At 43.7% G+C, this 24449-nt stretch overlaps 1 protein-coding gene across 1 annotated transcript in view; it reads right to left on the bottom strand.

Annotated features, from left to right (window-relative positions):
• Positions 1-24449, bottom strand: part of chl1b (cell adhesion molecule L1-like b) — a 303826-nt gene that overhangs the window by 168223 nt on the left and 111154 nt on the right.

Genomic DNA, 24449 nt, shown 5'->3' with positions numbered 1-24449 from the left:
GGATGATTGCACCAGGTGAGAATAATCTGGTGATTAGGGGAGTTTGGAAGCAGTCACTTTCAGGACAGTGGGGAGTAAGCAGTGTGGGAGAGAAAACACCCCAATTTATAATACTTAATTCCTGTTATAAAGAGCGGAGTTAGCCTCCGCGTAGACGTACACCACGAAGTAATGAAATGACTTGGATTACTGTTCTCCCTTTTATGTTTTACATGAATTACCTGATGCGATCGTCTCATGAAGAGTCGACTCCCATCTCATGGAGAGCCGGGCTCTCGCGTCGTGAGCACATCATCAGTGATTCGCTGCAAATGTGATCTATGTTTTAACTATTACAATGTGGTGAAATCCTGCAGTGACACGCGCCTTGAGGGGGCATCCCGTGGGGTGATTTCCATGTTATTCACCAGCGTAGTGGTGCGCTGACATGCCGGTCAGCTGAAGCAATATGTTTTAATTTAGTTCCATGTGAGGACAGCATGCTGATGTCCGTGCTTCACAGTACAGTTATGTGAGGTCATATCCTACAAGCCACTACAGGTGTTCCCCAGTTATGACTTGCACATTGCAGGGGACACGCACACCTCTGACAGCGGACCTCAGCAGCTCACAGAACAAAAAAAGCTCACTCTCAGTTGCTTTGTTCTGTGATTTTAATTTTATGTATGCATTATTATGTGTTTGTCCTGCATCTGTCTGATGTCTGTGTTGTCATGTAACACCTTGCGTGCACGGTCATGTCCAGCTGACAGGTGTATGACGTGGCTCCAATATTTCATGAATGGCATGCAATTCCTCCTTTGTGCGCTAGTCAGCTTCAATCGTGTTATGTGTGAAGGGGCCCTTAAGTTTGATTCTGATATATTTGTTCATAAAATAGCAGTAGTTGTGTGTTATGTCCCAGAGGGAAAAAAAAATAAATACTTGAAGGCATGTTTCACTGCTTTGAGTGCTCAAAATCCTGGTTGTGCAAGAGATAAAGTTCACCCCCATGTTTTGATTAATTTGTGTGTATGTGATTAATAATTAAATAACTTGGCAGTACATGATGCCAAGTCATTAATTTCAGCCGTCACTGCATAAAGCTTTCGTCCTTGGTGATAGTTACAGAGACTCTTTAATTAAGCTTTGGTTTAGCCAAGGGACGAGCCTGCAGCAGGTGCAGTGAACTTCATGCTTCAGGGACAAAGGCTGATCTGTTATTTGTGCTGCTTCTCTCTGTACACGCTTACAGTCAGCTCTGCAACTAATTGGAAAGTGATGCTATTTCTGTAATTTTGCATCTGGATGTCATCACAATGAAGTTTACATGAAATGATCAAGATGTGCTGATAGTGTCAGCTTTAGCTTTAATTCAAGGGCTGGAACTAACGGATCACATTATTTAGGAGTTATAGCCATGGCGAAGTGATGATGAAGGGGTTAAAGTGGTGTGCTTATGACCAGAGGATTCTCTATTCAAATTCCCATCGGTAGTGCCACCTTTGGGCAACGTCCTTAATCCCCAAGTTCCTTTTTGTGTGTAGCTGAGCACCTTGCATGGCAGCATTCTGATGTGTGTGTATGTGTGTTTGAGGATATGAGGTATCACTTGTTGTGTGTTGGGGGGCGTGGCTGGATGTTTTGGTGTTCTTTTCTTTTCTTTGCTCTCCAGGTGGCATGAGGGCTGATTTGTCTGTGAAGAAGGTGCTGGCTGAAGAGTCTTCACCCTCATCAACATCATGGAAAGCACCTGTGATTGGTGCTCACGTGCAACCTGGACGACTTGCAGCTGAAGCAGATAATTGGATGGCGTTCTGCATATAAGTCATGTGTGATTTGAGCAGAACTGCTGGGAACTCGACCTTGTGACGTTCGTTTGTGAGACGCTGAGGACCGCGCCTGGGTTTTGACACATCGAGCCCATGAAGCAGGGAGGGGTGAGGACACATGCTGTCAGCACACACTAAAGGTAATTAAGTGTTTAAGTAATTGTTGATAGTAACTTGGTGTTTTGTTACACAGTATACTGGAATTGTGAAGAGAATTGTGCAGTTTGCTTCTCACTGCTGTGGCGTGAAGGATAAGTGATCCTCCACTTGTTGTGAGAAGCTGCTCATTTGCATAAAGTAAAAAAAGGACACTGACCTGAGTGTGTTGCTGATAGCGTGTGTTTATTGGAAGATATAGTTGTATCTGTTGACTTACCTCACCTTCTCTTTGCTTCACAGAGAATCAGTTTGTCGTGTCCACCTGGGGGGTGTTTGGCGGTGGTAGGAAGTCCAGGAGCGCCGGCTTTAATCCTTGCGGGCGCTGGAGAGCGAGCCACGAATCACTCCACCAGAGGGACGTTGTTTTTATGTTTTTACACTTTTAAGCACAGGTGAATAATAAATAGTTTCTGTTTGGAACCGCTTTCTGGTTATTTTTAGCGCTGGGTCCTGTCTGACGCAGGTCCGCTCCTCAACCCGCGTCGACACATAACAGTAGTTCCCAGCCATTCCATAATGGACCCAGCGGCAGAGGCGGTTCCTTTTGCCGAAAAGATTCAAGAACACTTGGAGAAAATATGGGAGCAATTACAGCATCTCGCAAATCAAATTAAACAAACAGACGCCCGTGTTACGGAGCTTGCAGCTCAAGCCGTTCCGCTTCCTGCAGCGCCAGCTGCGGCATCATCGATACCAGGGCAGATAACCCCGTCACCCAGAGATTCGGTGTTTGAACCGATCATTTGTCATCCGGAGCCTTATGCGGGAGACGTCGAAGCTTGTGCTTCGTTTCTGATGCAATGTTCTCTGGTTTTTGCTCAGCAACCGGCTTCCTTCTCTTCTGATGGAAGCCGTGTTTCGTATGTGACAAATTTGCTCCGAGGTGACGCATTAGCTTGGGTCACAGCGTTGTGGAGTAACAACTCGCCATTGTTAGGGTCCTTTAAGGATTTCTCCCGGGAGTTCCGACTGGTTTTTGACCATCCGGTGAAAACGAATACCGTTGCTCAACGGTTGCTGAATCTCAGGCAGGGGAGGCGGAGTGCGGCGGAGTATTCCGTGGACTTCCGGATTTTTTCTGCTCAATCAGGTTGGAATGCCGCAGCATTACGGGGCGTGTTTGTAGACGGGTTAAATGAGTCATTAAAAGACGAGCTGGCGGTCCGTGATGAGCCAAACGATTTAGATGAGCTAATATCGTTGGTGATTCGTCTTGATGATCGGATGAAGGAGCGTGGACGCGAGAGAGGACGCCCATCAGAGCGGGTTTTTTTGTCTCGGGGCTTTCCCCGACACAAAGCTGGGCCGCCTCTTCTTCGCCCCACTGAGGCTCCTCCGACGGGACCTCCGGCTCCTCCTATTGACGAGCCCATGCAGCTCGGACGAGTCGAGATTCCTGTATTGCCCCGACACGTAAGCGTCAAGAGAAATAACGGTGACGTTACTCCAAGTGTTCTGGGACAGGCAAAAGAACCCACATAAAAAAAAAAAAAAAAAAAAATTCTAGCACAAGTAAATGTTTTGTTTTCTTTAATCAGGGGTTATACTTGTTTGGGGAGGTAGGGGCGTATCTGGTGGAGTGATAGGCGGTTAGAAGCCCGCCTGGGCTCACTTACTTGTCAATTTTGTATGTGTTTTTAGGTATTTTCTGTTTGGGTTGTTGGGTCGTTTTATTTTGTTGTTTTTATTTCTCTACACTCTTAACCCCAACCTCACTTGCCCTTAGACCGCTTGTCTTGTGGGTTGTGGGGTGGTGCAGGTTGGTCACGCTGAGCATTCTCAGAAGACCTCTGCACCTAGGGGGGGGGTGTTAGAGGCATTCTTTTTAGTTTGGTTAGGGCCCGGTTCCACTCCAGCCTCGGTGAGCCTTTGTACCGATTGTCATGGGTGTTGCCGGGGTGTGGTGCAGCGGAGACATGCCTCAGTCGGAGGGGTGGGCCGATCTGTTGCCGTTTGCCATTTCGGTAGTTCCACCCCTTCCGAGTGGCTGGGGTATGGTCGAGTTGGGGCACCGGACGTATTTCCGGTTCTCCGCTGCGCCTTGGGGTTGGAGCTGGATTAGTTTTTACCTGTTCCCTTCTCCGGCTTAATATTTTGAGCCGTTCGCCAAAATACAGCCGCCGAAGGGCTCTGGGAGGGACCTGGGGTCTTTCGGGGTGCCGGGGAGGGTAACAGGGTTTATGGTCGTTTTATATCCCCCCGGGGTTGTTTTTGGTTGTCCTCCGGGGGTTGGTTTTTGGTTTTATTTTGTTTCCTTCCGGGTTCCACCTCCAGGGTTGATGGGACGGTCCTCTGGGGGGGAATTGGCTTGGGACTGACCGGCCAAGTGTGACCGGATCTGGGGTTCCGGGGTTGTGGGGAGGGTACCTCCTGGGGTTGATGATACGGTCCCTTGGGGGGCACCGTTTTACTCCATGTATACCTGGGGACCTTTGTGGGATTACGGTTTTGGCTGTTCCTCCTGGAACTGGCAATGAAGGCCTTCTGAGGGGGGTTGGGCTCTGCAGGTCATTCTGGGGGGGTTGTTTGTTATTTTTCTTTTATGCATTTATGTTTGTACTGTGTTTGTGGGACTGTGTTGGGTTTTTGCGTTTGGGAGTTTTTCTTTTCCTCCCGGGGTTTGATGGGACGGTCCCCTGGGGAGGTTTTGGGTGGGTGTTGTGTTTTTTTTGTGTGAGTGGACTTGTTCTGGGGAATGTTTTGGGGCTTTTGTTGATTCCAGCCGGCCTTCCAGCTGCGGTGCCTGTCTTGCCGTCTGCTTCCTGACGTGGACCCCGGAGGGAGGTGCTGTTCTCGGGCCTGGTCTGTTCGGTCGCCGGGAGGCTTCTCGTTGATGGGGGGGTACTGTTGTGTGTTGGGGGGGCGTGGCTGGATGTTTTGGTGTTCTTTTCTTTTCTTTGCTCTCCAGGTGGCATGAGGGCTGATTTGTCTGTGAAGAAGGTGCTGGCTGAAGAGTCTTCACCCTCATCAACATCATGGAAAGCACCTGTGATTGGTGCTCACGTGCAACCTGGATGACTTGCAGCTGAAGCAGATAATTGGATGGCATTCTGCATTTAAGTCATGTGTGATTTGAGCAGAACTGCCGGGAACTCGACCTTGTGACGTTCGTTTGTGAGACGCTGAGGACCGCGCCTGGGTTTTGACACATCGAGCCCGTGAAGCAGGGAGGGGTGAGGACACATGCTGTCAGCACACACTAAAGGTAATTAAGTGTTTAAGTAATTGTTGATAGTAACTTGGTGTTTTGTTACACAGTATACTGGAATTGTGAAGAGAATTGTGCAGTTTGCTTCTCACTGCTGTGGCGTGAAGGATAAGTGATCCTCCACTTGTTGTGAGAAGCTGCTCATTTGCATAAAGTAAAAAAAGGACACTGACCTGAGTGTGTTGCTGATAGTGTGTGTTTATTGGAAGATATAGTTGTATCTGTTGACTTACCTCACCTTCTCTTTGCTTCACAGAGAATCAGTTTGTCGTGTCCACCTGGGGGGTGTTTGGCGGTGGTAGGAAGTCCAGGAGCGCCGGCTTTAATCCTTGCGGGCGCTGGAAAGCGAGCCACGAATCACTCCACCAGAGGGACGTTGTTTTTATGTTTTTACACTTTTAAGCACAGGTGAATAATAAATAGTTTCTGTTTGGAACCGCTTTCTGGTTATTTTTAGCGCTGGGTCCTGTCTGACGCAGGTCCGCTCCTCAACCCGCGTCGACACATAACATCACTGACCCCATAAGTATTCACCAAAATATATATGAGGGTTATTTTTCATACAAATAATCACTTTTGCAGCCAGTTTTCTTTAGTCAAATCGTGTGATGGAAAAATTAACATTTCCAAGACTGGCTGTAAAAGTGATGATTTGTATTAACAACAATACTTGTACTTAGCTTGTACAATTACTTAAGGGATGCCCTGTGATCGACTGACAGCTTGTCCAGGGTGTACACCGCTTCTGACCCAATGGCTGCTGGGATAGGTTCCAGTCCTGCTGTGCCCCTTAATTGGAACAAATAGGTATCGAGTGAGTGTAATTCCAAAATGATTAATCTGGTATATTTGTTTCACCATCTGAATTAAAGTCCTACTTCACGGGCTGCAGCAGCCTGCGAATGGCAATTACAAGGTAAATCACTTTATTCCATGCAGCGTTCGCTGGGTGGCAATCTTCACTTGCAGGACATTGCCAACATCGCGCCTGGATTTTCAATTTTTCAAAGTTGCTGAGGCAACAAGACTACTACTACTGCTAGAGCCAATCACTGCTGTCCTGCAATCCTCTGCATGTACTTTCTGTGACTCCCAACATGAGAGATTCATTAGAAAACTGTGGGAGGGGGGCTGGGCCACATGCACTAGGTGTGGGGGAGCATGCCATAATAGCAGAGATGGTCAGAGAGGACCAGCCAATACTGGAGGTGGCTGACCTGCTGTCAGTTGCAGCACTAAGTGTGGGGGAGCATGCCATAATAGCAGAGATGACTGGAGAGGAACAGCTACTTCTGGAAGTGGCTGACCTGCTGTCAGTTGCAGCACTAGGTGTGGGGGAGCCCACCATAATAGCAGAGATGATCGGAGAGGAACAGCCACTAGAGCATGACACGGGAGTGGATTTTCACTCCCGTCCCATCCCACTCCCAGAAAAAAAAATCCCATCCTGTCCCAATCCTGGACTGGAGTAAAAAAATAAATCCCATCCCGTCCCACTCCTGTAAAGATGACTCCCAATCCCATCCCGCTCCCACTCAAAATCAGTCCCACTCCCATCCCACTTCCGTATGTCTACGCGCCGTGATGATCAATCGGGGACTGAATATGTAGTGACGTGGAGATGTCTGGAGTTTGACTGAAGATGTGAACATGTCCTGTCTCTGGTAGCAGCCTGTGAGCAGGACTTATGTCTCTTTTGTCCTTTATTTCACAATTATGACAGAGTTTTTGGAGCAAGCAGCAGCACCACAGCAGCGGGAGCAGAGTTTCTTTTTCTTTTTATGTTATGTGCGCGCACAAGTGAATCATTCGTGGAGATTATTTTACTTATTAACTACACACGTATAATAAAACAAATGGTGACTGGTTTCTAAACACAATTATGACAGAGTTTTTTGGTGGAAGAGCAAGTTGCAGCAAGCAGCGGAGTTTTTTCTTTTTTTTTAATTGTTTACATGTGCGCGCATGAACGGGACAGTTAGTCCTCAAGTTGGGTCCTGCAGAGGCAGAAGGACCACTGAAAGCAGCCGTCATCCAGACTCAGCTCCTGCAGCAAATAATGATACTCTCTGTATTGGGAGCTTTTCACAACAACTCGCTCCGTGTGATCAAGGTCCGTCATGTTAACTTGACTGACTGGAGCCAGCGAGCGGAATGGAAGCTCCTCTTATTTGATGACACACCGGGGCAAATTTTCGCAGCAAAAGCAGAGCGACACACCGGGCGAAGGAGGCGTGTCCGTCGCCACGCGACCCCCGCAAATTTGTAGCGTCTGATCACGCCAGGTGTGAACACGGCATTAAATAGACGAAAATCATCATCTATTTTTGGATTTCCCGCTCCTGCCCGCTCCCTTTCATTTTTATTCCCGTCCCATCCCAATCACGGGATTGATAAAATTTTGACTCCCATCCCGCGGGAATCCCGCAGAAATCACGTGACCCACGGGAATTCCCGAAAAATGTCATCCTCTAACAGCCACTACTGGAAGTGGCTGACCTGCTGTCAGTTGCAGGATACCAGGACTTCTGTTTGAGCTTTTTGGACTTACACATTTAATGTCTTTTTTTTTTTTTTTTGATTGGGGAGCACAAGTCTACAAGAGCAGACAGTGATTTTAACCTATCTTTAAGACATGCACGCTCTCTCTCGCTCTCTGTCTGAGGACATGCGGTGGGAGTTTGCTGATGTGCTTGTTGTGAGGAGCACGTGATTAAAGGAAATATGATAACATGCTTTCATTTAATGACACACAATCCTCAGTTCCAGCTCACAAGGCCACAGTGGGAGGGGATTCGGGCACATCTGGTCTCTAGTGTGACGGGATATAAGAGTTAAGGGTTTGGTCCTTAGCGACCAAACACGTGAGCTAGTGATAGTTGGTATCTCACTGAACTGGCCACCTACAGCTGAAGACAAATGACACGTTTTCACACAAAGTGTTCAACTCTTATGATCCTGCTGTTATCCATGTGAATAGAATGTGGAAATTCCCTCAGTGTTCCCAATGATGGACTGTTGGACAACAGTGATTGGACATATGTGGGGAATCAACATGTTATATATCAGGCCACATCAGACTGCTTGTTATAACAGGTGCGTGCATTGGTGATGACGGCTGTGCACAGAGGTGATCTGATGACTGTGATAAACTGATCTCTCATGCACCACAGTGATGGGGACATCAGGGGGGCCTTAATTACATGATTACAGTCCATACATTGGATGACATCCGGGGTCCAGTAGAGTGATGCGGCAGGTCTTGATCGACAGCACTGGTCTCCCCATGTTTGCCTTCCAGAGATTCAGACTTTTGGTGGCAATCAGAGCGCACATGCATGGCATTCAAAGTGCATTCTTCATATTTTTACTGCATTTTAATAGCAGTCAAACTATATTTGAACACTTCGTAAGCATACACACGGTATGTGCATGAATCAGTCGAGGCGGGATCCGCCCACATTCTAACTGGTCGTACGGCATTCGTACACAGCTGTCCAAATGTCTGTCCATCCTGACTGCACTTTAACAGTTGCCTTTATTTCTGATTTGGCCTGATTTGGCTTCATCTGTGCTAAGTGTGACAGGGCCCTTAAAGTCAAACCTGCAATCACATCTTGATTGTTTCATTTCAACTCCATTGTGGTGATGCATCGAGGCAACATTACAAAATTCACACACAAAATTACAAAATTCAGATCTGCTTTGGTGACCCAAGTAATAACAATGGAGAGACTGAAGGGACGTTATTGTAGTAAAATGTGGCCACAGTGTATAACCTTTTTATTTTGTATCACTGTGTTGCCACTTCAGGGTCATAGACTTCAAAACATATTTCTCTTCTCTGCCTCTCTGACAGATGTCTCAGTTTCAAAATCAATGCAGTTGCTTTTCTCATTCAATGCTTTTTTTCATAGCCATGTCCAAATAAGATAAGATGCCATTCATTATACATTGTCATTATACTAAAGATACAGTGAGAATGCAGGTGCCCTTCACAGTAAACCATTCAACATGAATTCACACAAAATAAAATAAAAATCCTATATACACATACGAGCACATAAAATCAGTCTCATATACAGCAACACTCACCTAAATCATCATCAAATAAACTGGATAACTGCACCTACCAGACAAAAACAAAAGTCCTAATGTTTTTGTATACATGTCCATGTAATAAACACCATATATACCGGATTTTGCATAACGGATTTTCATTCACATCGGACAGAATGTCCCGTCCCATCGCAATACATTTCCATTAAAAACCACACACCTGTACCGGACAGAGCAGCCTGTGTGTGCCTAGTAACAGAGGTACGAAATGAAGTTCAGCACTGACACTAGCTGATACGAGGATAGTGGGTACCCTATTTCCTTGATCAAAAGCCCGGGCATTGATTTTTTTTTTAAACTGTGCTCAAACCCAGCACCTAGCCAGGCACGCCTTTATTCATGGCCCTTGATCATTAACAAAATGCTGCTTGCTGTCTGCACTGTAATCTGGTGTTATGTTTCACACATACCCTTGGGTGTGAGAAACCAAAGCCAGTGGTTTAGATCAGAGCCCTCTGCGTGGCTACGAACCCTCTCAGAATCAGAATCAGAATAGCTTTTATTCAGCAAGTATCCACAAAATACAAGGAAGTTGACTTCGGTTTAAGCCGGCTCACATAACCTGACATGCACCTGCTAAACGACTGAGCACAAGAGCTGTGATTGGTCACTTTTTTCGGTTTCACTCCTTTCTCTTCCATCATATTTAAAAAAAATTGCAGTGCGAACGTCAATTACATTTCGATCATGGATCAAATAGAGGAAGAAAATCTATAAATATGACAAACTTTACAACACTGAGTCGAAAAACTACAAATATGTTCAAATTACTTACACTTCATGGAGGGAAAATTGCATGTACCGATAACAGTGGTTTGGAAGATGATGATTGTATAAAGAAGTGGAGGTCATTGAAGGACAAATTGATCCAGAAAAAAAAAGTCACTGTTCTGGGGGAAAATTGCATTAAGACACCCAACAACGCGACAGAGAACTTTGAAAGGGTCACGCGCACCTCGACGTTGCATGGCCATAGAGTTACTGGAGTTACAGAAGCATAAATCAGACTTTCAGATTTTAAGGTACCACTCTGCAACGGATTTAGAAAAAAACAATGTTTTGAACAAATATAATCCTTTTAATGCACATAATGCCCAGCGTTATTTAAGCCAGGCATTTATTTATTTATTTATTTTATTTTATTTTATTTTTTCAGATGAAATTTTGATCTGGCCATTAAATGAGGCAGGCCCCTGTTCAAGGTCAAGCATTTAATCAAGGACATACCAAAGCCTAATTGGAGTTGGGGATTCCCATAGATTGTTCGGTGCATCCTGACTGTAACTAATCTGTTTTACTGTTCACGGAAAAAAAAAAAAACCTATAGTGGCATGGCAGATAGTTAGCTACAGTGTGGAAAGTTATGGCACTCACTATGTTTTGACTTTTGTAATTTTTGTGTAAAATTCCTGCTCAACCTGCATAAGTAAATCACACTTTGTGGTCTGACGCTCACACTATACCAGAGGTGATGTAAGTAAAAGTCCTAATAAATATTTGTTCCATCCACCCGATAGACCAGCTGATATTAATTTGCTCAGGCAGGTAAATGAGCTAATCAGGTAGCTAACCACCTACTTTAGGTGCACATGGTAGGACTTTTACTCACTAAGCCTTGGTTTTCTATTTATGAACCGTCAGACCTCTCCCACCCCGCTGGAAGCTGCATGCTGCTGCCACAACTCAAACAGCTTCCAACACTTCTGTCCACATAATCCCCACACCGTGTCACCATGTGTTCAGTTCTATCTTTGCTTCTCTCATGTAGGTGGAGTGAGAAAAACAAACATCCCCCCCCCCCGATTTTCAGGGAATCGGTTCGTGGCTCTGCTTCAACTGTGTGACATGTTCACGAAGGGTGACCAAAATGTCTGACATGTCTACCCTTGCTGGATGGATCATTTTCACTGTCAGTCATCTCTCGTTACTTCCTGCTCCAGAAATGAGGTATGACGGCCTCTACTGGTGGTTGGCTCTCACTGCGGTATTGTATCACTTCCTGTTCCGGAGCACAGCGGTGTTTTTCTGTATCTGTTAGCTGTTTAATCTGTGCAGTTAGATTGATCTAGTTATCTAGATTACGATTTGTTTCCCAGTGTAATCTTTACGTGCCTTAACTAAAGCACTCCTACTGAATCACCTCTAAATTATTTACACATTATTCACTTTGCGTGTTTTTAGGAATCCGCTAGCTTAGCGCAGCTACTAGCTCTTAGCCGATTTAGCATGGCGGCTTCTCCTGTCTCTCCCGCACTTTTCTGCTCTGGGTGTGAAATGTTTAGTTATTCCTCGGCCTCCTTTAGCAGTAATGGTACTTGTAATAAGTGTAGCTTATTCGTAGCTTTGGAGGCCAGGCTGGGCGAATTGGAGACTCGGCTCCGCACCATGGAAAATTCTACAGCTAGCCAGGCCCCTGTAGTCGGTGCAGACCAAGGTAGCTTAGCCGCCGTTAGTTCCCCCCTGGCAGATCCCGAGCAGCCGGGAAAGAAGGCCGACTGGGTGACTGTGTGGAGGAAGCGTAGTTCTAAACAGAAGCCCCGTGTACACCGCCAACCCGTTCACATTTCTAACCGTTTTTCCCCACTCGGCGACACACCCGCCGAGGATCAAACTCTGGTTATTGGCGACTCTGTTTTGAGAAATGTGAAGTTAGCGACACCAGCAACCATAGTCAATTGTCTTCCGGGGGCCAGAGCAGGCGACATTGAAGGAAATTTGAAACTGCTGGCTAAGGCTAAGCGTAAATTTGGTAAGATTGTAATTCACGTCGGCAGTAATGACACCCGGTTACGCCAATCGGAAGTCACTAAAATTAACATTAAATCGGTGTGTAACTTTGCAAAAACAATGTCGGACTCTGTAGTTTTCTCTGGGCCCCTCCCCAACCGGACCGGGAGTGACATGTTTAGCCGCATGTTCTCCCTGAATTGCTGGCTGTCTGAGTGGTGTCCAAAAAATGAGGTGGGCTTCATAGATAATTGGCAAAGCTTCTGGGGAAAACCTGGTCTTGTTAGGAGAGACGGCACCCATCCCACTTTGGATGGAGCAGCTCTCATTTCTAGAAATCTGGCCAATTTTCTTAAATCCTCCAAACTGCATTTAATCTATTATTAGACTCTATTGGCTTTGCTCAAAAAGTAAATGAGTCCACCCACCACTTTAATCATATCTTAGATCTTGTTCTGACTTATGGTATGGAAATAGAAGACTTAACAGTATTCCCTGAAAACTCCCTGCTGTCTTAATAACATTTACATTTACTCTGATGGACTACCCAGCAGTGGGGAATAAGTTTCATTACACTAGAAGTCTTTCAGAAAATGCTGTAACTAGGTTTAAGGATATGATTCCTTCTTTATGTTCTCTAATGCCATATACCAACACAGTGCAGAGTAGCTACCTAAACTCTGTAAGTGAGATAGAGTATCTCGTCAATAGTTTTACATCCTCATTGAAGACAACTTTGGATGCTGTAGCTCCTCTGAAAAAGAGAGCTTTAAATCAGAAGTGCCTGACTCTGTGGTATAACTCACAAACGCGTAGCTTAAAGCAGATAACCCGTAAGTTGGAGAGGAAATGGCGTCTCACTAATTTAGAAGATCTTCATTTAGCCTGGAAAAAGAGTCTGTTGCTCTATAAAAAAGCCCTCCGTAAAGCTAGGACATCTTTCTACTCATCACTAATTGAAGAAAATAAGAACAACCCCAGGTTTCTTTTCAGCACTGTAGCCAGGCTGACAAAGAGTCAGAGCTCTATTGAGCTGAGTATTCCATTAACTTTAACTAGTAATGACTTCATGACTTTCTTTGCTAACAAAATTTTAACTATTAGAGAAAAAATTACTCATAACCATCCCAAAGACGTATCGTTATCTTTGGCTGCTTTCAGTGATGCCGGTATTTGGTTAGACTCATTCTCTCCGATTGTTCTGTCTGAGTTATTTTCATTAGTTACTTCATCCAAACCATCAACATGTTTATTAGACCCCATTCCTACCAGGCTGCTCAAGGAAGCCCTACCATTATTTAATGCTTCGATCTTAATTATGATCAATCTATCTTTGTTAGTTGGCTATGTACCACAGGCTTTTAAGGTGGCATTAATTAAACCATTACTTAAAAAGCCATCACTTGACCCAGCTATCTTAGCTAATTATAGGCCAATCTCCAACCTTCCTTTTCTCTCAAAAATTCTTGAAAGGGTAGTTGTAAACAGCTAACTGATCATCTGCAGAGGAATGGTCTATTTGAAGAGTTTCAGTCAGGTTTTAGAATTCATCATAGTACAGAAACAGCATTAGTGAAGGTTACAAATGATCTTCTTATGGCCTCGGACAGTGGACTCATCTCTGTGCTTGTTCTGTTAGACCTCAGTGCTGCTTTTGATACTGTTGACCATAAAATTTTATTACAGAGATTAGAGCATGCCATAGGTATGAAAGGCACTGCGCTGCGGTGGTTTGAATCATATTTGTCTAATAGATTACAATTTGTTCATGTACATGGGGAATCTTCTTCACAGACTAGGGTTAATTATGGAGTTCCACAAGGTTCTGTGCTAGGACCAATTTATTCACTTTATACATGCTTCCCTTAGGTAGTATTATTAGACGGTATTGCTTAAATTTTCATTGTTACGCAGATGATACCCAGCTTTATCTATCCATGAAGCCAGAGGACACACACCAATTAGCTAAACTGCAGGATTGTCTTACAGACATAAAGACATGGATGACCTCTAATTTCCTGCTTTTAAACTCAGATAAAACTGAAGTTATTGTACTTGGCCCCACAAATCTTAGAAACATGGTGTCTAACCAGATCCTTACTCTGGATGGCATTGCCCTGGCCTCTAGTAATACTGTGAGAAATCTTGGAGTCATTTTTGATCAGGATATGTCATTCAAAGCGCATATTAAACAAATATGTAGGACTGCTTTTTTGCATTTACGCAATATCTCTAAAATCAGAAAGGTCTTGTCTCAGAGTGATGCTGAAAAACTAATTCATGCATTTATTTCCTCTAGGCTGGACTATTGTAATTCATTATTATCAGGTTGTCCTAAAAGTTCCCTAAAAAGCCTTCAGTTAATTCAAAATGCTGCAGCTAGAGTACTGACGGGGACTAGAAGGAGAGAGCATATCTCACCCATATTGGCCTCTCTTCATTGGTTTCCTGTTAATTCTAGAATAGAATGTAAATTCTTCTTCTTACTTATAAGGTTTTGAATAATCAGGTCCCATCTTATCTTAGGGACCTCGTAGTACCATATCACCCCAATAGAGCGCTTCGCTCTCAGACTGCAGGCTTACTTGTAGTTCCTAGGGTTTGTAAGAGTAGAATGGGAGGCAGAGCCTTCAGCTTTCAGGCTCCTCTCCTGTGGAACCAGCTCCCAATTCAGATCAGGGAGACAGACACCCTCTCTACTTTTAAGATTAGGCTTAAAACTTTCCTTTTTGCTAAAGCTTATAGTTAGGGTTGGATCGGGTGACCCTGAACCATCCCTTAGTTATGCTGCTATAGACATAGACTGCTGGGGGGTTCCCATGATGCACTGTTTCTTTCTCTTTTTGCTCTGTATGCACCACTCTGCATTTAATCATTAGTGATCGATCTCTGCTCCCCTCCACAGCATGTCTTTTTCCTGGTTCTCTCCCTCAGCCCCAACCAGTCCCAGCAGAAGACTGCCCCTCCCTGAGCCTGGTTCTGCTGGAGGTTTCTTCCTGTTAAAAGGGAGTTTTTCCTTCCCACTGTAGCCAAGTGCTTGCTCACAGGGGGTCGTTTTGACCGTTGGGGTTTTACATAATTATTGTATGGCCTTGCCTTACAATATAAAGCGCCTTGGGGCAACTGTTTGTTGTGATTTGGCGCTATATAAAAAAAAAATTGATTGAATTGATTGATTGATTGACATGGCTGAATTTTGGTTTAACTCAAAAAAGGTCATAAAGTTCAGAATTTGCTCCAAATTTAGACCATCATTTTCTCGTTTGGCATCTTCATATCTTTGTGTTTGCTTTACATCTTTACACTACAATTGCAGTCACAGAGTTTCCCACTGTGACAAATGAGGAATTCCACACTACTCATTAAGCTTATATATATATATATATATATATATATATATATATATATATATATATATATATATATAAACAAAACCCTCTGGAGTCCAGGATATAATTGGCCTTTTTTTTTTTGGTAATTTTTTTCAGCACAACTTCACAGTTTGTTTGTTTTTTTTTTTTCATTCTGACATACTATATTAAAAGAGTGAACCTAAATTCACACAAAAACATAAAATCCAAATAGAAAAAAAAAGTTTTTTTTTTGTTTGTTTTTTACTATGAAAAACCACAAACATTTTTAATAAACCATTTTTGCAACTTAGAATACAAATAGTAAGCCTCTTCGGCTGCTCCCTTGTTGTCACTCTGGGTTGCCACAGCATATCCAAGGTGGATCTGCATGTTGATCTGGCACAAGTTTTACACGAGATGCCCTTCCTGACACAACTTCACATTACATGGAGGAATGTGGCAGGGGTGGGGTTTGAACCGGGGAACCTTGAACCAAGTGCACTAACCACTTGGCCACCACCCCTGCTACACAACTTAGAATGCAAATATAAATTGTAGATTTAAAAAAAATGTACTGTATGTAGCAAAAAATGTTATATACAACTATTTACATTTAAATGCATGAAATGCTTCAGGCATTTTTTGTATAGCTATTTACAAAACAATAAGAAATAAATCCAGTCCATCAAAACACCTCTAATTTGTGTTGGACATCACAGACCTGACACTTCCTCCTGTTGTCCACCTGGAGGCACCGTTGGCCCCTCGGTTTTGTGTTTTTTGTTTGTTTGTTTGTTTTTTTCTCATGTGTGGGGATGTTGATCAATCCATGTGGAGTCAGTGGTTTTTCATTGGTTGACATCATGCGTTTTCCACCAGTGATAAAGGGGAAGACATTTTTCCCCTGGCCAGAGGTGACAAAAGAGAAATTTGTTCGTGTGTGTCAAAGGCAGTGCTTCTACAACCAAATGGGTCTGTGATCATTTGATTTGTTTTAGGATGTCAGGGGAGGTGATGGTCTAGTGGTTAAAGTGTTGGGCTTGAGACCACAGGATCCTCGGTTCAAATCCCAGCCTGACTGGAAAATCACTAAGGGCCCTTGGGCAAGGTCCTTAATCCCCAAGTTGCTCCTGGTGTGCAGTGGGTGCCTTGCATGGCAACAGCTTGACATCAGGGTGAATGCGAGGCATTGATGTGTAAAGCACATTGAGCGTCTGATGCAGATGGAAAAGCGCTATATATACTCAACAAAAATATAAACGCAACACTTTTGGTTTTGCTCCCATTTTGTATGAGATGAACTCAAAGATCTAAAACTTTTTCCACATACACAATATCACCATTTCCCTCAAATATTGTTCACAAACCAGTCTAAATCTGTGATAGTGAGCACTTCTCCTTTGCTGAGATAATCCATCCCACCTCACAGGTGTGCCATATCAAGATGCTGATTAGACACCATGATTAGTGCACAGGTGTGCCTTAGACTGTCCACAATAAAAGGCCACTCTGAAAGGTGCAGTTTTGTTTTATTGGGGGGGGGGGATACCAGTCAGTATCTGGTGTGACCACCATTTGCCTCATGCAGTGCAACACATCTCCTTCACATCATCCGTGAAGAGAACACCTCTCCAACGTGCCAAACGCCAGCGAATGTGAGCATTTGCCCACTCAAGTTGGTTACGACGACGAACTGGAGTCGGGTCGAGACCCCGATGAGGATGACGAGCATGCAGATGAGCTTCCCTGAGACGGTTTCTGACAGTTTGTGCAGAAATTCTTTGGTTATGCAAACCGATTGTTTCAGCAGCTGTCCGAGTGGCTGGTCTCAGATGATCTTGGAGGTGAACATGCTGGATGTGGAGGTCCTGGGCTGGTGTGGTTACACGTGGTCTGCGGTTGTGAGGCTGGTTGGATGTACTGCCAAATTCTCTGAAACGCCTTTGGAGACGGCTTATGGTAGAGAAATGAACATTCAATACACGAGCAACAGCTCTGGTTGACATTCCTGCTGTCAGCATGCCAATTGCACGCTCCCTCAAATCTTGCGACATCCGTGGCATTGTGCTGTGCGATAAAACTGCACCTTTCAGAGTGGCCTTTTATTGTGGGCAGTCTAAGGCACACCTGTGCACTAATCATGGTGTCTAATCAGCATCTTGATATGGCACACCTGTGAGGTGGGATGGATTATCTCAGCAAAGGAGAAGTGCTCACTATCACAGATTTCGACTGGTTTGTGAACAATATTTGAGGGAAATGGTGATATTGTGTATGTGGAAAAACTTTTAGATCTTTGAGTTCATCTCATACACAATGGGAGCAAAACCAAAAGTGTTGCGTTTATATTTTTGTTGAGGTAAATGCAGTCCATTTACCATTTTCTACCAAATGATAAAGGGAAAGTTATGGATTTTTTCCCCCTTGTAATTGGTTCGGGAGAGATGAGGAAAGAGGGAGAAGTGTCCCATTCATGTGTGTGCTGGATGAAGCGCTCACATGGAGCGGCGCTCCACACATTACCATAATGTTCCGAAAAAAGCCTGGCAAAAATTATTAATCATTATTCAAGTCTTACTGTGTCCATCAACAAAATTTAAAACCTGGTATATAGACTGAAGTCTGCACTTTCAACAAACATTCAAATTGGAAATGAGAGTGTGGGGAATTTGATGGGAGGACCGCTTAATTCAGTCATGTGACTTTGATGATTATGGTACCTGCCGTATAACAGATGAACTGTTACTATTAAGGCACCCAGGCATGACCTTTAACCTTGAAGAATCTTCATGTATACTGACTTTTAGGAACTAAAGGAAAGACTGATCATTGTGGTGCTGTGAAGATTTCTGATATTGAATCCTAAAATTAGACTGGAAGCCAGGAAGTAAAGAATTGGCAAACAGTCTATGAAATTAGGCCAGCATGAAGTCACCATGTCCGTATGTTAATGCTGGGCGTCTTTGTGTCAAAAACACAGCTGTCAGGCTGACAGCTGTGTGTAGGTGTGAAAAACAAAATCAAAGAAGAAACAGTGGAATAATGGCGTCGCTGAATGTGTGCACCTTATCAGCCTCAGCCAAAGCGTCCCATTAAAATGGCCTGTCTGTCCTAATTGTTTACAAAGGCAGCAGCTGGGACTCTGCATTCACACACCGTCCAGCTTTATTAACTCCTGTGTCACCAAAAACAAGTGCCTCGTCTTTGTGCAGTGTGACATTCTGTCATTTTATCTGCGCTTGTAAAGCAGCACGTGTTGATCTTATGGCACTGAAATCAGAGCGCGATTGAGGAAAGTAGTTGGCATATAAATGGCCAGGAAGAGGCTGCTGCTCCACAGCGCGCCTGTGCTCCGTGCACAGTGTTAGCACCGGCCCTCTGGTTTGGCTCATCATTCCTCCACAGCAGAAACTATGAACGCATTCATCAAATACAACTCAACCAATATCCATTATTCATCAATGATGAAGAAAAAAATACCAAAAATTTACATTTCTTCAAACTTCTCAAATGTGGAATTTTGCTGATATTTATTCACTGTATTTATAACCACACCCCTGCCCATTCTCCATGTAATACGGAGTTGCGTCAGCAAGGATATCCAGTGTAAAATGTGACAAATCAGCACACCTCAGCTTCAGAAATGACAAAAAGACATAAAAGCTTTTTACATGCTAGCGATCTATCGGACAGCCGATACTCGATATGTGTCATGACATTGATGCATTTATGTGCTGCTTATATTAATTTTATTTAAATGCATTCATAAAGGGGAAAGGGTGGTGGATAAGTGTGCTTTTTCCCAGTATGGTTCAAACTCACCACTGCCCATTCTCCATTGTAACAGAAAGCTGTACCAACATTCAACGTCCTAAGTCTGCATCAAGCAGAGGTGATGAAATTTCTTCAAAAGAAGAAATTCAACACAGCAAGGCCTGGTATATCTCCAGGTGTCAAAGGGAGACCCTCCAAGCCAACACAGGATGGCTCGTTGTCATAAACCCCCACCCTTTCCAGGATTTAAGATTCTCTAATGTGCATTCCTCACGGAGCTGTCAATTCCCTTATCAGCCTGAAACCAAATGTGCTAACTCCTTTCTCATCTAAAAAAAACACAGACACCAGAAGAACATACTTTCTCCCAAAAGTCTAACAACTATGTCTTTACAACAAAATTCAAGTAAAATCATCTCACTGAAGAATTGCCATCAACTTGATGATTGCAGTCCAGTTTTTCTGGTCAAAATTGACCCCAAATTGACAGAGTTCACATTTTGTGATGAAATCTAAAACCCAGTCCCTTCCAGTCCATGGAACAAGAGTGACCCCTCTTGGACAAATTGGGGATTTTGTCCCCAAGGGCAGGGCAAGTAACAATTATGCACAGTGTTATAAAGTTGTAACCACATTTAAAATGTGCATTTTATTGTTGTAACAGAAAAAAAGAAAAGAAAAAAAAAAGAAAAGAAAAAGAAACAACATGTGACCATTTAACCTTAGACTTAAGATTTATGTATATATATATATATATATATATATATATATATATATATATATATATATATATATATATACGAGGTCTGTGATAAAACTAATGTACCTTTTTATTTTTTTCAAAAATCAGACAACCTTGAACCCTCATGTGCATGCGTGAGTTTTTTCACGCCTGTCGGTTACGTCATTCGCCTGTGGGCAGGCTTTGAGTGAGGAGTGGTCTACCCCTCTTGTCAGAATCTCTTTGTCTGACAACTTCCTGAGAGACTGGCGCTTTGCTTGATCAAAATTTTTTCAAAAACTGTGAGGCACATCGAAGTGGACACCATTCGAGAAATTCAGCTGGTTTTCTGTGAAAATTTTAACGGCTGATGAGAGATTATGGACTGTTGCTGTTGTTTTAAGGACTGCCCACGGAGCGGGATGTCGCGACGCGCCCTGAGCCGCTGCTGTCTGCCTGTTTCGAGCTGAAAGCTTCCAAATTTAAGCCTCTGTTGACCCAGGACGTCGTGAGAGAACAGAGAACTTTCAGAAGAGGTTGGGATCAGCAGTTTATCCGGACATTCCACTGTTAAAGGAAATTTTATTAATGAAAGACGTGCGGACGGGTCCGCGCGTCGGGACGCAGTCGGCGCGGTGCGGCGGCACAGGAAAAACACCTCCGTGTTGATAACCATTTGTAAAAACCAGTCGGCTTTTGATGGCTTTCAGTTGAGTGAGTATCTGAGAAATTGTTTCACAGCTGGACATGTCCCAACTTGTCCTTAAGGCTTCCAATGGAGGTGTTTTTCCTGTGGCGGTGCACGGCGCCTGCTGCGTCCCGACGTGCAGACCCGTCTGCACTTTCTTTCATTACAAAATCTCCTTTAACAGTGGAATGTCCGGAATAAACTGCTGATCTCGACCTCTTCTGAAAGTTCTCTGTTCTGTCACGACGTCCTGGGTCAACAGAGGCTTAAATTTGGAAGCTTTCAGCTCGAAACAGGCAGACAGCGGCGGCTCAGGGCGCGTTGCGACGTCCCGCTACGTGGGCCGTGCTTAAAGCGACAGCAACAGTCCATAATCTCTCATCAGCCGTTAAACTTTTCACAGAAAACCATCTGAATTTCTCGAATGGTGTCCACTTCGATGTGCCTCACAGTTTTTGAAAAAAGTTTGATCAAGCAAAGCATCAGTCTCTCAGGAAGTTCTCAGACAAAGAGATTCCGACGGGAGGGGTGGACCACTCCTCACTCAAAGCCAGCCCACAGGCGAATGACATAACCGACAGGCGTGAAAAAACTCTTGCATGCCCACGAGGGTTCAGGCTTGTCTGATGTAATCGCACGTGATTCAAATCCATATAGTTTAAAAAAAAAATAAAAAGGTCCGATACTTTTCTAACAGACCTCGTATATATATTGTATCTTGTGTTCTGATTATAGATTGTAGGAAGTTTATCGAGTGTATTTTTGATATTTGTGTTGTGTGGTAGTCCTAAGGAAATTGTCTACTCAAGTTTTGCAATACAGGACTTGCTTGGTTTTAAAGCGGGACTGTAAGAGTGGACAGTGATTTATTAAAACTAGAGAAAGAAACAGAAAAAAAACTACAGTACCCAGAATTCTTGGGTGTGGAGCTTTTAACCCTTTAAAAGCCTGCGCCCCCAGGGAATCACACTCTTGCCTCTTCTCTTCTCCTCCGGCTTTTGCTCTTCTTATCTTGGCTCCTGAGACGCTCGCCTCACCATCCGAGTTTAACGACCCTTTGTCTGCCACCACATGGCTTAAACTTTTTTGGCTTTAAACATTTCTTGTTTGTGCGTGCCAACAAGAAATTACTTTTTTCCTTTTTCTACAAATAATTTTTTCAACTTTTGTAAAATTAAACACGCAGACGCATTTAACTTCCTTTTTTCAAATGAAAGCCTTTTTCTTCTTAAGCTCGAAATTCCTCTCATGAACATTTTTCTCACAAAGTCCACTATTTTTTGTAATGAGTTTTTGATTTGACACGACTTCCAAAAGACGACAACGGAAAATGAATTTTTGTTTTTGGCGAATAGAAAATAAAGACACTCAAGCCTTTATTCTGACGATCCTAGACGAAAAGCGCTGCAGAGATAAAAACATCCAGGTCAGCTGAATCATGTAGGGATTTGAACCGCCGCCGCAAGTTACAGCCTAACAACTGAAAGTATTCCTGGTAACCAATGGAACCGGGCGCGGTGACCGGCAGAGCCTCTTTGTCAAGGTCCATGAAGCAGCTGTGGCGACGGATGGGTCACTGACTGAAAGCGAGACGATTCCCAGCATCTGACCTCCAGGACACCGACCTGCACTGCGCATCAAGTAAGACCTGGGCGGAGGGTGTCAGTAACTAAGCAGAGTGACTCTATTTGACTCTATTCACCGTCATTAACATAACAATATCTCACGTTAATAAATACCAAAGTAAATTCCCTGCTGATTAGGACAAAATTCATTCTAAAATTCCCGCAACTAAACCAAATTATCTGAAGGTCATATAATCATTGCTCATTGAATTTCGTCATCATCAAATTGCTTACCGTGATATATCCTGTTATTTAACTCCTGAATGAGTTAAATAAATGTTTTAAATGTGTGAAGCTGTCTGTGATTTTGTATGGTTTCACAGAGGGTGTCGGATCTGACCTGCAGAACGTACGACTGAAAGATTGAGACTGAGTAATTAAATTGAGACTGAGTAATTAAACTGAGACTGATTAATTAATGAATGTTTAAATTAAAGTATCTATGCTTCAAATAGGTGGTGCCCTTCTTCGAGGTAAAATTATCCACAACTGATAATTTCAAATATCGTAAAACACATATTATATACTTCTGGATCCTGCTACACCATGTAAAGTGGAGTTGCGTCAGGAAGGGCGTAAAACTTCTGCACAGCATGGTGGTTTAATGGGTAGCACTGGTGCCTCACAGCAAGGTCATGGGATCGCCTCCCACCTGGGGCCTTTCTGCGTGGAGTTTACATGTTCTCGCTGTGTTTGAGTTGGGTGCGGTGAATTTTAAACTTTAAATTGACCTTAGGTGTGAATGTGTTTGTCTATATGTGGCTCTGTGATAGACTGGCATCTTGTCCAGGGTGTATCCTGCCTTACGTCCTGTGACTACTGGGATAGGCTCCAGCCCCCAATGACACTTAATGGAAAGTGAATGTATGGTGTTAGTGTGTCACCCAGGTTTTTAATTGTTTAGTTATACTGCTTAATGTGTGTTTTTTAGTATTTTCTTTTGCACATTTTCACCTTTTCTTTGCCTTTACGCCAACTTGACATCACAGCCTACATGTTTGTTTGATAAGATTACAAGAAGCTTGACCTTGTGTGTGGGGGGTGTTCCAGCTACTTTCCACCTGGATGAGGCCCTGGCCTGCACACATGCTGTGAGCAGGAAAAATGGAGAACTTGAGTGTTTTTGTGGAAAGTGCTACCAGATTGAAAGGTAAGAAGTTTTTATCCATCCTTTTTTTTGTTGTGCCATCGTCAGAAAGCAAAGCCTTTTTCTGGTTATTGTTTTCTTTTTTGTTTTAACTCACTGCAGGTGTGTGCCACTGTTCTCTGTTTTTAGCTTCTGTTTAAGCTGAACTAACACAGCCAGAAGACACACACAGACTTTGAAAGAAGCAAGATGGTGCACAAACTGCTTTTTTTTTATTTTTACTCTGAGCTGCTGCAGGAACACCACAGTAATGGGTTGCCTCATCCAGCACTGATATATCAAAAATATGGGGGCAGGATTACCAGTACAATGTACCAAACATCTGATATATACTCAACAAAAATATAAACGCAACACTTTTGGTTTTGCTCCCATTTTGTATGAGATGAACTCAAAGATCTAAAACTTTTTCCACATATACAATATCACCATTTCTCTCAAATATTGTTCACAAACCAGTCTGAATCTGTGATAGTGAGCACTTCTCCTTTGTTGAGATAATCCATCCCACCTCACAGGTGTGCCATATCAAGATGCTGATTAGACACCATGATTAGTGCACAGGTGTGCCTTAGACTGCCCACAATAAAAGGCCACTCTGAAAGGTGCAGTTTTATCACACAGCACAATGCCACAGATGTTGCAAGATTTGAGGGAGCGTCCAATTGGCATGCTGACAGCAGGAATGTCAACCAGAACTGTTGCTCGTGTATTGAATGTTCATTTCTCTACCATAAGCCGTCTCCAAAGGCGTTTCAGAGAATTTGGCAGTACATCCAACCAGCCTCACAACCGCAGACCACGTGTAACTACACCAGCCCAGGACCTCCACATCCAGCATGTTCACCTCCAAGATCATCTGAGACCATCCACTCGGACAGCTACTGGAACAATCGGTTTGCATAACCAAAGAATTTCTGCACAAACTGTCAGAAACTGTCTCAGGGAAGCTCATCTGCATGCTCGTCGTCCTCATCGGGGTCTCGACCTGACTCCAGTTCGTCGTTGTAACCGATTTGAGTGGGCAAATGCTCACATTTGCTGCCGTTTGGCACGTTGGAGAGGTGTTCTCTTCACGGATGATGCGAAGGAGATGTGTTGCACTGCATGAGGCAAA

Source organism: Thalassophryne amazonica, chromosome 3 (genome assembly GCF_902500255.1).
Source record: "Thalassophryne amazonica chromosome 3, fThaAma1.1, whole genome shotgun sequence".
Lineage (NCBI taxonomy): Eukaryota > Metazoa > Chordata > Actinopteri > Batrachoidiformes > Batrachoididae > Thalassophryne > Thalassophryne amazonica.
The sequence above is the reverse complement of the archived record's forward strand: the minus strand, read 5'-3'. Positions and strand labels throughout refer to the sequence as shown.